The sequence below is a fragment of the Pipistrellus kuhlii genome, unplaced genomic scaffold (assembly GCF_014108245.1).
Source record: "Pipistrellus kuhlii isolate mPipKuh1 unplaced genomic scaffold, mPipKuh1.p scaffold_m20_p_22, whole genome shotgun sequence".
Lineage (NCBI taxonomy): Eukaryota > Metazoa > Chordata > Mammalia > Chiroptera > Vespertilionidae > Pipistrellus > Pipistrellus kuhlii.
In genome coordinates, this window is record NW_023425521.1 from 3,928,503 (window position 1) to 3,941,422 (window position 12,920).

The window sequence follows — 12,920 nt, forward strand, 5'->3', positions numbered from 1 at the left end:
GTCCCACTCCCAAGCAAAATCTCTACCTAAAGAAAGGAAGGAAGAGTTGTGCATTTCGGAGTTGGCTTGTTGAATCAGCAGAAACATTTGGCTATATATGCTTCCAAGATTGGAAATCCTTTTCTTTATTGTACTCTCAATTGTGTTCTCTCTAATAAATCTCTTCCAGAAGTCTCTACCTCAGGCACTGTTAGATATGGTTAGGGTACTGATGCTGAAAAACTTAGCTAGGACTTCCACCTTTTTAAGATAACCTAAATGTAAACCACTGTTAACCAGCAATCTCCTGTCGTGTGGTATGCAGTTTGGATATTGTACGAACAGCTAAGGATTTCCCATTCTAGTGCCAAAGATCACTGTGGCTAATTTTGTTTTGTACAGTTTGATGTAAAACGTCACGGGGGACAGACTCTGTGCTCAGGGCCTGGTCTCCGGAAAGATTTCTGTCCATTCCAAATACAGTTCAGAAGATTCATTTGTGGTCTGTGCATCTTTTCCCAAACTTGAAAACTCAGCTGCCAGGAAATGTCACGTGGAGGATCTTACCCCATTCTTTGTATAAAAGTACTCAAGCGCTTAATGGCTTACACAGAAAACATGATACAAAAATCTGTTCTCCTACGTCCACCTGTAAGTCGATCTCAGTGGGAATGGGTGAGCAGGAAGCTTTCCCAGTAGAGGTTTGAACTCAGATTACTTTTGTTCACAGCTGCTTAGACCTCCGCTGGGATTGCTGGGCTGCGGGGGTCATGTGTTTGAGGCGGCATGATGAGGGTAGATGGCCTTGTGTGCGAGGAGGTCCAGGCACAGAAACACACCCTGCCTCTGGCTCCCTTTGTTCCTCAAGGCCTTTTCTCCCAGGGGAGTGCCTTCTGGGGGGATGCTCCCCCAGACACAGGCCAGTCTTGGTGAATCTGATGTGCCTCCTGAGAAGAGGAGAGAGAATGTGGGAGAGGTCAAGTTTATTGCAATGATGCCCTCTGGTCCCCCAGGTACAGAATGGCTGGCTGGTAGTGTACGCCCGGAGCCCACCCTCAGCACAGACTGGAAACTGGCTAGCCAGCCATATTTGGTAATACACTTCTGAGCTGCTTGAAAGCTGATGGAGCAGCTAGTCACTGCTAGTTTTGAAAGTGCATTTTTGGTTCAGATTTACCATCAGAACAGAGACTGATACCTGGAAAAGGTGTTGGCATCAAAGGTAAAATGTGTTTGCTACATAGGATTTAGAACACTATTTCTAAGTTTTAGGGGCTTATGTTAATACCCAATACTTATAGGGTTTACCTCCTTTAATTCTCTCAGATTGGAAGCATGTTACATAGGGGCATGAGGAATAGGGAGGTGGAGGCAGAGCTGAGAGCAGAATCCGGGTGTGCACAGTGATTGCCAGTGCTCAGCTCGGCATGCTTTGCTCTTTTCCTAGTGAGTGTGCAGAGGCAGCTGTCTGGGGCTTTCTCACGGGGGGCGGGTGGGTCTTTGCTGGGTGGGCCTTGCTGTGCCACAGCGTTTTTTCCGAATGTGACAGTTGGACCACCTGTGTAAGACGTGACAGGAGTGCTGATTAAAATGTAGGTTCCTTGGACCCATCTCAGACCTACATAATCAAAATTAGTAAGTTCTCAAGATGATTAAAAATCCTTTGTAGTGTATAGTTGAGTAACCATCACTGGAAGATAGAGAGTAGTTGCATTACCCAAAAATTATCTCTCGGTAATTCTTCCATTAAGGTTTGCAGATAAAAGGGGGAGAGGGCCCAACCAGCGTGGCTCTGTGCTTGAGCATTGACCTATGAACCAGGAGGTCCTGGGTTGGATCCCCAGTGTGGGTGTGCCCGGTCAAGGATTCTCTCTCATCATTGATATTTCTATCTCTCCCTCTCCCTTCCTCTCTGAAATCAATAAAAATATATATTTTTTTAAAAAGGGGAGAGGTATTGTTTTAAATGACTTCCTCTGTTTCAAGGAGGTTTAGAACGGGTGTAACAAATGAGTGTCATCTCATCTGCCAGCTCAGAATGACTGACGGAGATGCAGACTGGTCAGTATAGATTCAGGACTTCTGGTTTATACTGTGTCACAGCCCCGGTAAACGAGTTGGTGTCATTGTGTAGCCATTTCTCCACCGCACCTTCCATGACATCTTTGAGGAATAAGGAAGTGACTCAGAATTGGGGAAAGGGACAATGACATGGCAACAAGTGTCTGTCACCAGTTGGCTTTCGCTCCGGGCCCTCTCGATCCTGAGGAAACGGTGCATTTCCTTGCCCTGTCCTTGACGTGCTGCGCCTCCTTTCACGGGATTCGGGCGGGGATTGTGAAGGAGCCTCAGGAAGCCCACATGGGGCCGGGAGGAAAAGCTGACCGGGCTCCCTCTACCCTCGGCTGAACCTCCCACCAGTATCCTTGTCTGCTCTGCTCTCGGGCCATCGCAGGGCACGCCTGGCTGACAGCCTTAAACTCCAGGCAGAGCAGAACCAAGCAACTGTTCATAACCGGTGTCTGTGCCTGCATAACCAGTGACCGGAATGGGACCTGACCCAGGGGAAATGGTACAGAACCAGATAGCTTTCCAAAGTGGTATTTTTAGTTTATGTAGTTCCTGTGGAAGCGACATTTACCTTACTCTGGGAACACTGGAGAAGACGGAAAGATCTTTGGCCTGGCTCTCTTTTTTAAACCCTCGCTCAAGGACTTTTTTTAGAGAGAGTGGGAGAGAGAAAGATTGATGTGAGTGAGACACGTCACTTGGTTGCCTCCATGAGCCGGGACCAGGGCAGGGATTGAACCTGTAACCCAGGAACGTGCCCTTGGCCAGGAATCGAACCTGAGGGCCTCTGGTGTGCAGGCTGATGCTCCACAGGAGCAGCAGCCAGGGCGAGGCCCTCTTCCTTTGAAAGCTCGTGCCCAGCAGGCAGAGCCGTGCAGACCCTGGGCCCGGGTGCCTTTGGGGCGGTGCAGGCCCCCTCAGGACAAGGCGGAGGTGAAGCCCTGGGAACGAGGTGAGTGCACATTGGCCGCGGCTGTTCGCTTCCCATGCAGATGGGGACACGGTCACGGAGGATGGAACAGTCCAGGTCACAGACCTGCTGGGGATGTGGCTGTTCAGTGCCAGTGGCTGCTTTGGGGGCTTGGGGGCTTAACAGAGACACTGTGGGGTGTGGCCAGCTCTTCTGAGGAGTGGGCTAGGATTCTGGGAAGCTGCTACTAGAAGGAAGGATAGCCACAAGGTAAGGGCGTGTGTGTGTGTGTGTGTGTGTGTGTGTGTGTGTGTGTGTGGCGGGGGGATTGGGGTGGGCGGGCGGGTGGGTGGTGGTCTGTACGGTGAGTGGGAATGTGGAATGCCATAGCACCGTGAGGCACTGTGGGGAAGGTTGTGAATAGGGCAGCCCAGGTTGGCCTGGAGTCGATGTCCTGGGCAGGAGCCCCTAACCCTGGACTTGGGGTTGCCAGATAAGGTACAGGTCGCCTGGTTACATTTGACTCTCAGATCAACAGTGAATAATTTTTATCTATTGTGTGGAACATACTAATAGTTTTTTAAAAATTGTTTATCCAAAATTCAAATTTAACTGAGTGCCCTGTGTCTTTATTTGCTGTCGCTGGCAGCCCTGGCCTGGGACGGGTGGCTCAGTTGGCTGAGCGTCGGCCCAGGCACCAAGAGGTCGCCGGTGTGATTCCCGGTCCGGGCACAAGCCTGAGTTTCGGGCTCCATCCCTGGTGTGAGGTGTACAGGAGGCAGCTGATCAGTGTTTCTCTCTCATCGTCTATGTTTTCCTCTCTCCCACGCTGGGTAAATTTTGTGACTTTTTAAGGGTTTTTGTTTTCTTTTTAAATTGTCTTATTTAATGGTTTTAGAGCGAGAGGAAGAGAAACACTGTCCTGTTCTCTACCTATTTGTGTACCATCAGTGACTCCTGCACGTGCCTGACCAGGGATTGAACCTGCAACCTTGACATGTTGGGATGATGCTCCAACCAATGGAGTTACCTGGCCACAGCTGTATTTTTTTTTTTAACACAATTAAAAAATAATAAACTTAGTAAAATAAAATAAAAGAATTTTGATCAATACTAAAGGATATAAAAAAGTGAAAGTCCTCATATTCCTTTCTATTCCCGCTCCTCAGAGGCAATCACTGCTTAACATTTCTTTCCAGAAGCATTTATTCAACAATTAAATTACCTTTAGTGACAGCAGGCTACAGGACCCCAAATCCAAAATTGGAGGCTCCATGCTGAAACCGGTGTGGCTCAGCGGATAGAGCGTCGGCCTGCGGACTCAAGGGTCCTGGGTTCGATTCCCGATCAGAGGCACATACCTTGGTGGCGGGCACATCCCCAGTGGGGGGTGTGCAGGAGGCAGCTAGTCGATGTTTCTCTCTCATCGATGTTTCTAGCTCTCTATCCCTCTCTCTTCCTCTCTGTGAAAAAAATCAATAAAATATATTTTTTAAAAATTGGAGGCTCCAAAAGTAGAGAACTTACTTAAATTTAACTTTCTTGACTGGGAACACAGAAATCGGACAGGAACGTCCACTGCTAGTATTCATGAGATGATTTCCACAAACAGCGCTTCTGCACTGTAACGGACTACTTAAGATGAAATGTAAGGGCTCTCTACAGCTTTCTCTAATTCTTAAAATTACGGGGAGTAATTTGCAGACAGTGTGCCCTTTTTCAGGGTGTAATTCAATAACTGGTGTCTTTAAAACACAATTATTGCCTGCTGTTTTTCTGGTTATTTTAATGGCTTTATTTCTGGTTATGAAGGTATTATTACATGCTCCTTATAAAAGAAAACAACTCGGATAATTCAGAAAATAAAGAGAAAGCAAAATACACCAGTAATTGCCCAGTTCCTAGAAAGCCATTATTACCATTGTCACTTTAAAAGCACACATGCATTTATTCACCAAAAACACAAAAGTATTTAGAAAATAAAAGTGGCCCACAATTTCCATGCTCATCTAGATCAGCGGTCGGCAAACTCATTAGCCAACAGAACCAAATATCAACAGTACAACGATTGAAATTTCTTTTGAGAGCCAAATTTTTTAAACTTAAACTTCTTCCAACGCCACTTCTTCAAAATAGACTCGCCCAGGCCGTGGTATTTTGTGGAAGAGCCACACTCAAGGGGCCAAAGAGCCGCATGTGGCTCGTGAGCCGCAGTTTGCCTACCACTGATCTAGATAATCCTTGTTGAATTTTAAAGGTAGCCCTGGCCAGTGAGGCTCAGTTGGTTTGCTTCTGGGGGTCACCGTTTAGATTCCCCCAGTTGGGGCACATGCCTGGTTTGGGCCCAGTTCCTGGTAGGGGTCATGCAGGAGACAGCTGAGTGATGTTTCTCTTGCAAAGAGAGTGGAAGGGAGAGAGGGAGGGAAGGAAAGAGAGAGAGGCGTTGACACACTGGTTGCTTCCTGCATGTGCCCTGACCAGGACCAGGGATCAAACCTGCAACCCAGGTATGTGCCCTTGACCAGGAATCAAACCTGAGACCCTTCAGTGTGTGTGAGTGTGTGTGGGGGGAGGGAACGCGCGCGTGCAAATGCGGGCAAGCAAATCTAACCATTGATCTACACCAGCCAGGACCAATTTGAAATTTTCTGGTGAAGAATCTGTTGCTTGCCGAAACCAGTTTGGCTCAGTGGTAGAGTGTCGGTCTGCGGACTGAGTGGTCCCAGGTTCGATTCCAGTCAGGGGCATGAACCCAGTGGGGGGTATGCAGGAGGCAGCTGGTCGATGTTTCTCTCTCATCGACGTTTCTAGCTCTCTATCTCTCTCTCTCTCTGTAAAAAATCAATAAAATATTTTTTTAAAATTAAAAAAGAATCTGTTGCTTTTTTGACGTGTGTTTCCCATCACTGTAGGAATTCACACAAAGGTCAAGGAGGGGGCGGTTTGCAGGAGGAATCCAGTGAGATGTTGATACTTAGGATCTGCTCTTCAGATTCCGAAGTTCTGTCTGGGTGCACGGATCCTGGGCTCCGTCCCCCTTTCAGCAACACCGGCTATTGGACTTTTTCTTTATCTCTCATTCTCTCCGCCGCAGGCTCTGGAGAGTCTGGGCAAGTATTTTAGTACCGGCAAGTAAACACTGTGCGTCTGACATTCATTAAATGCTCAGAACAGGAAGAACCCATAAAAGTCCTGCACAAAGGGGTGCCGGCTCTCGTGTGGGAGCAGCTGGCCTGTTCTCCCTCCGAGCGCTGCGGGCTCTGTTCGGGGCGCACCGCGGCCTGCCCAGCGGCCTCACCAGGGCAGGTTCCACGGAAAGGCTCTGCGGAGGATGCAGGTGGGGTTATGTAGCTGCAGAAAGTAAGGCCTCTTCAGGTGAGCGTGCCGAGCAAATAGCTCAGGGCACACATCCAAGATAAGGTGACCAGACGTCCCGATTTTGGCGGGACAGCCCCGATTTTTAACAATTTGTCCCGCGGCGTTTTTCCAAAAATCGGGACTGTTTTAAAACGCCACGGGACGCAGGACTAATTGTTTAAAATCAGGACGTCTGGCTGAAACCGGTTTGGCTCAGTGGATAGAACGTCGCCCTGTGGACTGAAGGCTCCCAGGTTCGATTCCGGTCAGGGGCATGTGCCTTGGTGGTGGGCACATCCCCTGAGAGGGGTGTGCAGGAGGCAGCTGGTCAATGTTTCTCTCTCATCGATGTTTCTGGCTGTCTATCCCTCTCCCGTCCTCTCTGTAAAAAATCAATAAAATACATTAAAATTTTTTTTTAATATTAAAATAAATTGGGACATCTGGTCACCTTAATCTAAGACCGCGTTTCCTCACCCGTGAAGTGGACTAGTCATAGCCCGGGACAGTTGGTGAGTGTGAGGGTCCCTGTGATGCTGTGTCCGGGCCCCAAGGAGCCCCATAACCAGGGAGTGGGTTTGAAGGCATCGCAGACGGGGTGGCTGGTGCTGGGAGAGTGATGCTTCCACTGATACATCCAGGAAGGCTGAGAAGGAATCTAGTCGGATTGGGAATATAACCCAAACCCTTTCTTTGGATTATCCTGCCCATTGTGCAGCTCGAAAGACATTTCCACAGGAACCACATGCCACGGGGCGTGTCTCAGCTGAAACTGGTCTCCACCCCCCAAATCAGTCCCATTCCAGATTCAACTCGTTACGCAGGACAGCTGTGGCCAGCCCCATGCTATGCTTACTTTTCCCTCTAGCTTAGGGGTGTCGAACTCAATCAGAGAAGGGGCCAAAATCTAAAATCCAGCCTAAATCGCGGGCCGAATGCTTTACTGAACAGTCATAAACTGTCATTGTGATGGAAACGCAGCGAAGTGCAGTGATGACAGCGCGGTGCGGGCCACATTGCAAGGCCTGGCGGGACGGATTTGGCCCGCGGGCCTTGTGTTTGACACATGTGCTAGCTCAACACACGACCACCCAGCCTGCATTAGTCAGGGTGGCACTGCTGTTTCTCATTCACAGACGCCTATTAAACACCACGGATGTGCAGGCACCAGATTACTCACTGGGGCCGAAACCGGTGTGGCTCAGTGGATAGAGCATCAGCCTGCGAACTGAAAGGTCCCAAGTTCGATTCCGGTCAAGGGCATGTGCCTTGGTTGCGGGCATATCCCCAGTAGGGGGTGATCCATGATTCTCTCTCCTGGATGTTGCTAACTCTCTATCCCTCTGTCTTCCTCTCTATGAAAAATCAATAAAATATATATTTTTTAAAATTACTCACTGGGAATGTGACTCTGTCAAAGGCAGCCCTGAGGCCCCCCCTTCCTGGCCCTGGCGATGCCTGAGGGGGGCAGAGCGTCTCTCACCAGGCTGAGTGCTCTGTGGGAGACCCCCGACCCAGGCTGGCTTCCTGGGGCGAGTGACATAAACAGACCGAGAGGATGTCAGCAGGGACAGTGGGGGTGAAGTAAATGAGGGCCAGGTCCAACGGCGAGAACCATCAGCAACTAAAAGACATCCCTGAGGTTGGAACTGAAAGGGGAAGATGGGCCTAGAACGAACCGGAGAGGCGTGTAGGGTAAGGTGACCAGACGTCCTGCTTTTGGCGGGACAGCCCTGATTTTTAACAATTTGTCCCGTGTCCCTCGACGTTTTTAAAACTCCGCGGGACTCGGGACAAATTGTTAAAAATTGGGACGTCTGGTCACCTTAATGTAGGGGACAGCTGAGCCCCAGCGCAGGGCGAGGAGGGGCTGGAGAGGGACGGCCAGAGGAGTGGAGTGACGGCTGCTAGGACCCCCGATGCCGATGGACAAGGAGGTGCACTCGGAGGCGGCAGCCTTGAGAGTTTGCCCCAAGGCCTGGGTGAGTGAGGAGCGCGGCTGCAGCGTTTGGACAGGGGCAAGGCTGGGGCCAATGAGAGGGCATGTCCCCTCGTGGCAAAGCCACGGGCAAGTCCCAGCACAGTGATAGCAAAGGCCGTGGCTGTGAGCTGGACCTCAGGGTCCAACCTGCGGCCCCACGTGGCTGAGTGATATCACGTGGCTGAGTGATATCACGTGGCTGAGTGATAACACGTGGCTGAGTGATAGCACGTGGCTGAGTGATAGCACGTGGCTGAGTGATTCACGTGGCTGAGTGATTCACGTGGCTGAGTGATAGCACGTGGCTGAGTGATAGCACGTGGCTGAGTGATTCACGTGGCTGAGTGATTCACGTGGCTGAGTGATAACACGTGGCTGAGTGATAACACGTGGCTGAGTGATTCACGTGGCTGAGTGATAACACGTGGCTGAGTGATTCACGTGGCTGAGTGATAACACGTGGCTGAGTGATAACACGTGGCTGAGTGATAACACGTGGCTGAGTGATAACACGTGGCTGAGGGAGACGGGCTGCAGGAGGTGCAGCCAGTAAACAAAGCTGGATCAGGTGCAGGTAACTGAGTAGATTCGAAACCCGCGAGAAGGTTGTAAACATCTTGACCTGCCCTGACTTTGCCTCGGGGAATCGGCTATAAAATAAAGGCGCGGCTTGCAGGACGTGGCAATCTCTCTATCAAAGATGGCAGCGTCCCGTCCAGACCCAGCTTTCTTCTCTTGTCTGTCTTTTCTCCATCCTTCACCGCCCCTCTCCAGCTCCCCGAACCAGGCTGAGCTGGCGCGGCTCACACGGCGCCTGGGCTGAGCTCAGATTCGCCCCTGGCCGTGCGGGCTCCGCAAACGAGTGCTGAGGAAAGGTGATGGCCGCCGGCATTTCTATCAAGAGATGTGGCTGTGCCCTGGCCGGTTTGGCTCAGCGGGTAGAGTGTCAGCCTGCGGACGGAAGGGTCCCAGGTTCGATTCCGGCCAGGGGCACATACTTCAGTTGCACTCCCCGGGCACCTGCAGGAGGCAACCAATCGATGCGTTTCTTTCACGCTTAAATTTCTGTCTTTCCCCCTCTCTTCCTCTCTCTAAAAATCAATGGAAAAATAGCTTAGGGTGAGAATTTTAAAAAAAGAGAAAAAAGAAATGTGGCTGTAGCCAAAAACGGTTTGGCTCAGTGGATAATCATCGATGTTTCTAACTCTATCCCTCTCTCTTCCTCTCTGTAAAAAAATATAGTAAAAAAATAAAAAAAGATGTGGGGCTGGTGGTCAGAGGTGGGTTATTAAGGCCGAAAAGGTCGCAGGGGTCCTCAAACTTTTTAAAGTGGGGGCCAGATCACGGTCCCTCAGAGAGCTGGAGGGCCGGACTATATGAACTACTGATTCCCACTGTAACACCTCCGCTGCGCTCACTGCCCAGAAAACCTGGCGGGCCGGATCAGACTCCTCTGCGGGCGCATGTGGCCCGCGGGCCGTAGTTTGAAGACGCCTGGGGGCTTTGGGAAGAAGATGTCAGGGGAGAGGGTTGGTGAGGGGCAGGATGGTGTCCTCAGAAGGCAGGAGGCCCTGGGGTTCCATGTACAGGGGAGGGGTGACCTTTGCCGGGAGGACCCACGGGCCCCGGTCAGAATGCAGTGGGACTCCGCGTGGCCTTAAGAGGGGGTTTCAGACTGAGTGGAGTGGGAGGGAGAGGATCGGCTGGGCAGAGGTGGGCTGGAGCGAGGAGGGTGGACTTGATGGCCGGAGCGGGAGGCACGCCGCCCGGAGAGGCCGGGGCCCCCGCGTCCTTGCTGTGAGGCCCAGTAAAGGTCGGAGGCCGTGGTTCTGGAATGACGTCCGTCTGGGCCACCCCGAGGGTCTCTCCCCCCAGCAGCCCTGCCTCCCACCGCCCTCTCCTGGGCTGAAGCCCGCAACCAGAAAAGACCCTCGGACGGCAGAAGGGCCGGCCGGCGCCTCCTGAGCAGGGAGGGGTCCGTCCGTCCGTCCTCGGGGGAGCCGGGGGCAGAGTCCCTGCCGCCGGAGTGACGGCGGCCCCTCGTCTCGGCCGCCAGGCTCCGGCCAGCCTGGAGGCGGCGCCCGGGGTCGGGCGGGAGAGCGGCAGACAGGGAGTCTATTTTTAAACCCAAGTGGGCACTACAGCTGCCAGGGGGAAGCAGACGGCTCTTGAGGAGAATAGAGATTGGCAGCTGGTCAGGCACTTGTCAGGAAGCCCGGGGGCTGCCAAGTGGGCGGGGGTTCAGGTGGCGGAAGGCCAGGACCGTGCAGAGGGGTCGGAGGCGGTGGGGCAGCGGAGACAAGCTTTGCTTGAGAAGGCGCGGGGCCAGGGTTGCCCGGGGCAGCACAGGGGCCAGGGGGTGCGCTGGGCCCTGCCATCCTCCCCCTGCCCCGGGGGGGGGGGGGTCAGGCTGGGTCTCCATTCACGGTCAGATGGGCCGTGGGAAGAGCAAGGGGCAGTGAGCGTTAGGGCTGTTATGTCAGCTTTCTCAGGGGGCTGATGGCACCTTGTCCCCTCATAAATAGCCGAGCTGGAATGCAGCGTGTGATTGGGGGGCAGAGGGGGGCGAGGGCGGCGGAGGAGGCTCTCCATGGCCGCTGGGCTCGCCCACCTCCCGAAGCAGCGACACCTTCTCTGCCTCTGCCCTTTGCCGGGCACCTGCCTGCGCTGTCACCAGGGATGGCCCCTGGCGTCCTATCTCGGATCCTAAAGACGCCACAGCAACAGCCTGTCACAGCACAAACCAGCTTTCTGTCCGGCCTCCGCTTTCAGCCCCAGAAAGCCTAATGGTCTCACACACACACACCCGTGAACACGAGAGCCGAGAAGTGGGGCCCGGGGGTTCTGGGTTTGGGGGTCCTCGGGGCCTGTGTGAGGAGGTGTGCAGGTCTCGTAAACGGACCTGTGGTTTCTCAAGAAATGAGACTGAATCTCCACCTCAAAGACCAAACGTGACGCTGAAGACGATACTGACGCGCCACAGGCTCCCTGAGGCCGGAGGAGGCTGCGGGGCCAGGGCTTCCCCCCGGTCCCCTTCGGGAAGGGCTGGCAGAAACCGCCTTTATCTGTGCACGTTCCCGGGGCCGCGGGGCGGGGACAGCCTCACTGGGCACTGGGCCGGGCACATCGGTCTCCTACGGAGTCGTTACCATCCCCGGCCTGCCCCGCCGCCCGGCGCCTCGCCTGCCTTCCGGAAGGACGCACAGACCCTCTGCCTTCCATGGGGGCTCATCGGGGGCAGCTGACCCGAACCCTTCTCGCCCAGCTTGTGCCCGCTCGTCGGTCCCACCTGATTCCAGTTTAGCTATTGCTGCTGAACAGCGTCAGCTGTTGTCTAGAGCCGTGGTCGGCTCTTTGGCCCCTCGAGTGTGGCTCTTCCACAAACTACCGCGGCCCGGGCGAGTCTATGTTGAAGAAGTGGCGTTAGAAGAAGTTTGAGTTTTAAAAATGCGGCTCTCCGAAGAGATTCCCATCGTCGTGCTGCTGATGTTTGGCTCTGCGGCCTGATGAGTTTGCCGACCGCTGGGCTAGTCGCTCGCCTCACACCAGCCAGGAAGGCCGGCGCCGGCTGAGCACTAGCCTTGTGGTCCCGGCCATGGGGAGGGGCTCTGACCCCGGAGCTTCCAGCTCTCCTCTCCCCGGCCCTTGCTGCCGCCGCTGTTCCTGGCTCCCAGTATCTCCTCTGTCCTGTTCCCTGTCCCCACCGCTCCCTTATCTCCCCCTGAACGAGCAGGACTCCCGGAGCCAGTTCCCCAGGCCCAGCTGGTCGGGAGCGGAAGATAAGGATGATGCCCTCCGGCTCCCACCGGGTCCCCTGGGGGAGGAGTGCTCAGCTGGCCCAGCGCCTTCCTGCCCGGAGGCAGCGGAGTGGGAGGCACATTCCCGAGGCCCCAGGGCACGGCCCTGAGGTCCGCAGTCCTGCCCCCCTTCTGGGGTCTCTCGGAGGTGAGGATGGCCTTCTGGGGTCTCTCGGAGGTGAGGATGGCCTTCTGGGCCTCCCACCTTTGAGCGAGATGCTTTCCAGTCCCCTTCCCGCCGCTCTGCTTGGGAACCAGAGGCCGTCCTCTCAGGAGAGCAGGAAGCGAAGGCCAGGCCCTCTGCCCAGCCGGTATTTCCTGCCACGGCCTCCCCACGCCGTCCCAGGTGCTCACTTCCTGCCTCAGTGTCCCCCCACCCCTCCATCACCGCACACCAGCACCCTCCCTCCGGCCAGGAAAGCCAGGGAAGGGTCCCGGGCCACAGTGCCGTCACTGACACAAAGGAGAGAGACACAGGCTGGTGTGAGCCCCAGACAGGACCTTTAATTGATGTCTCTGTCCCTGCCTCCCCACCCGAGCCCCAGATGACATATTTACAAGATGCTCTATGGAGCCAGTTCCAGCCTCTCATCGCCCCTGGGCACTGCCAGGGTCCGGGCCGGAGGATGCAGACAGCTGGGAGCCACGAGGAAGTTAAAAGCTGGTCACAGGAAGTTAATTCTCCACACCCTCACCCCACCCACCCCACCCCACCCCGCCCCATTCCCACCCCCACGCACGCACAGCCAGGGCCGTGTGTGCAGAGGTATTCACACTTGTGCGCAGATGCGGCTCCAAATGCTTGTGCCGGATGCACCGGCCACCT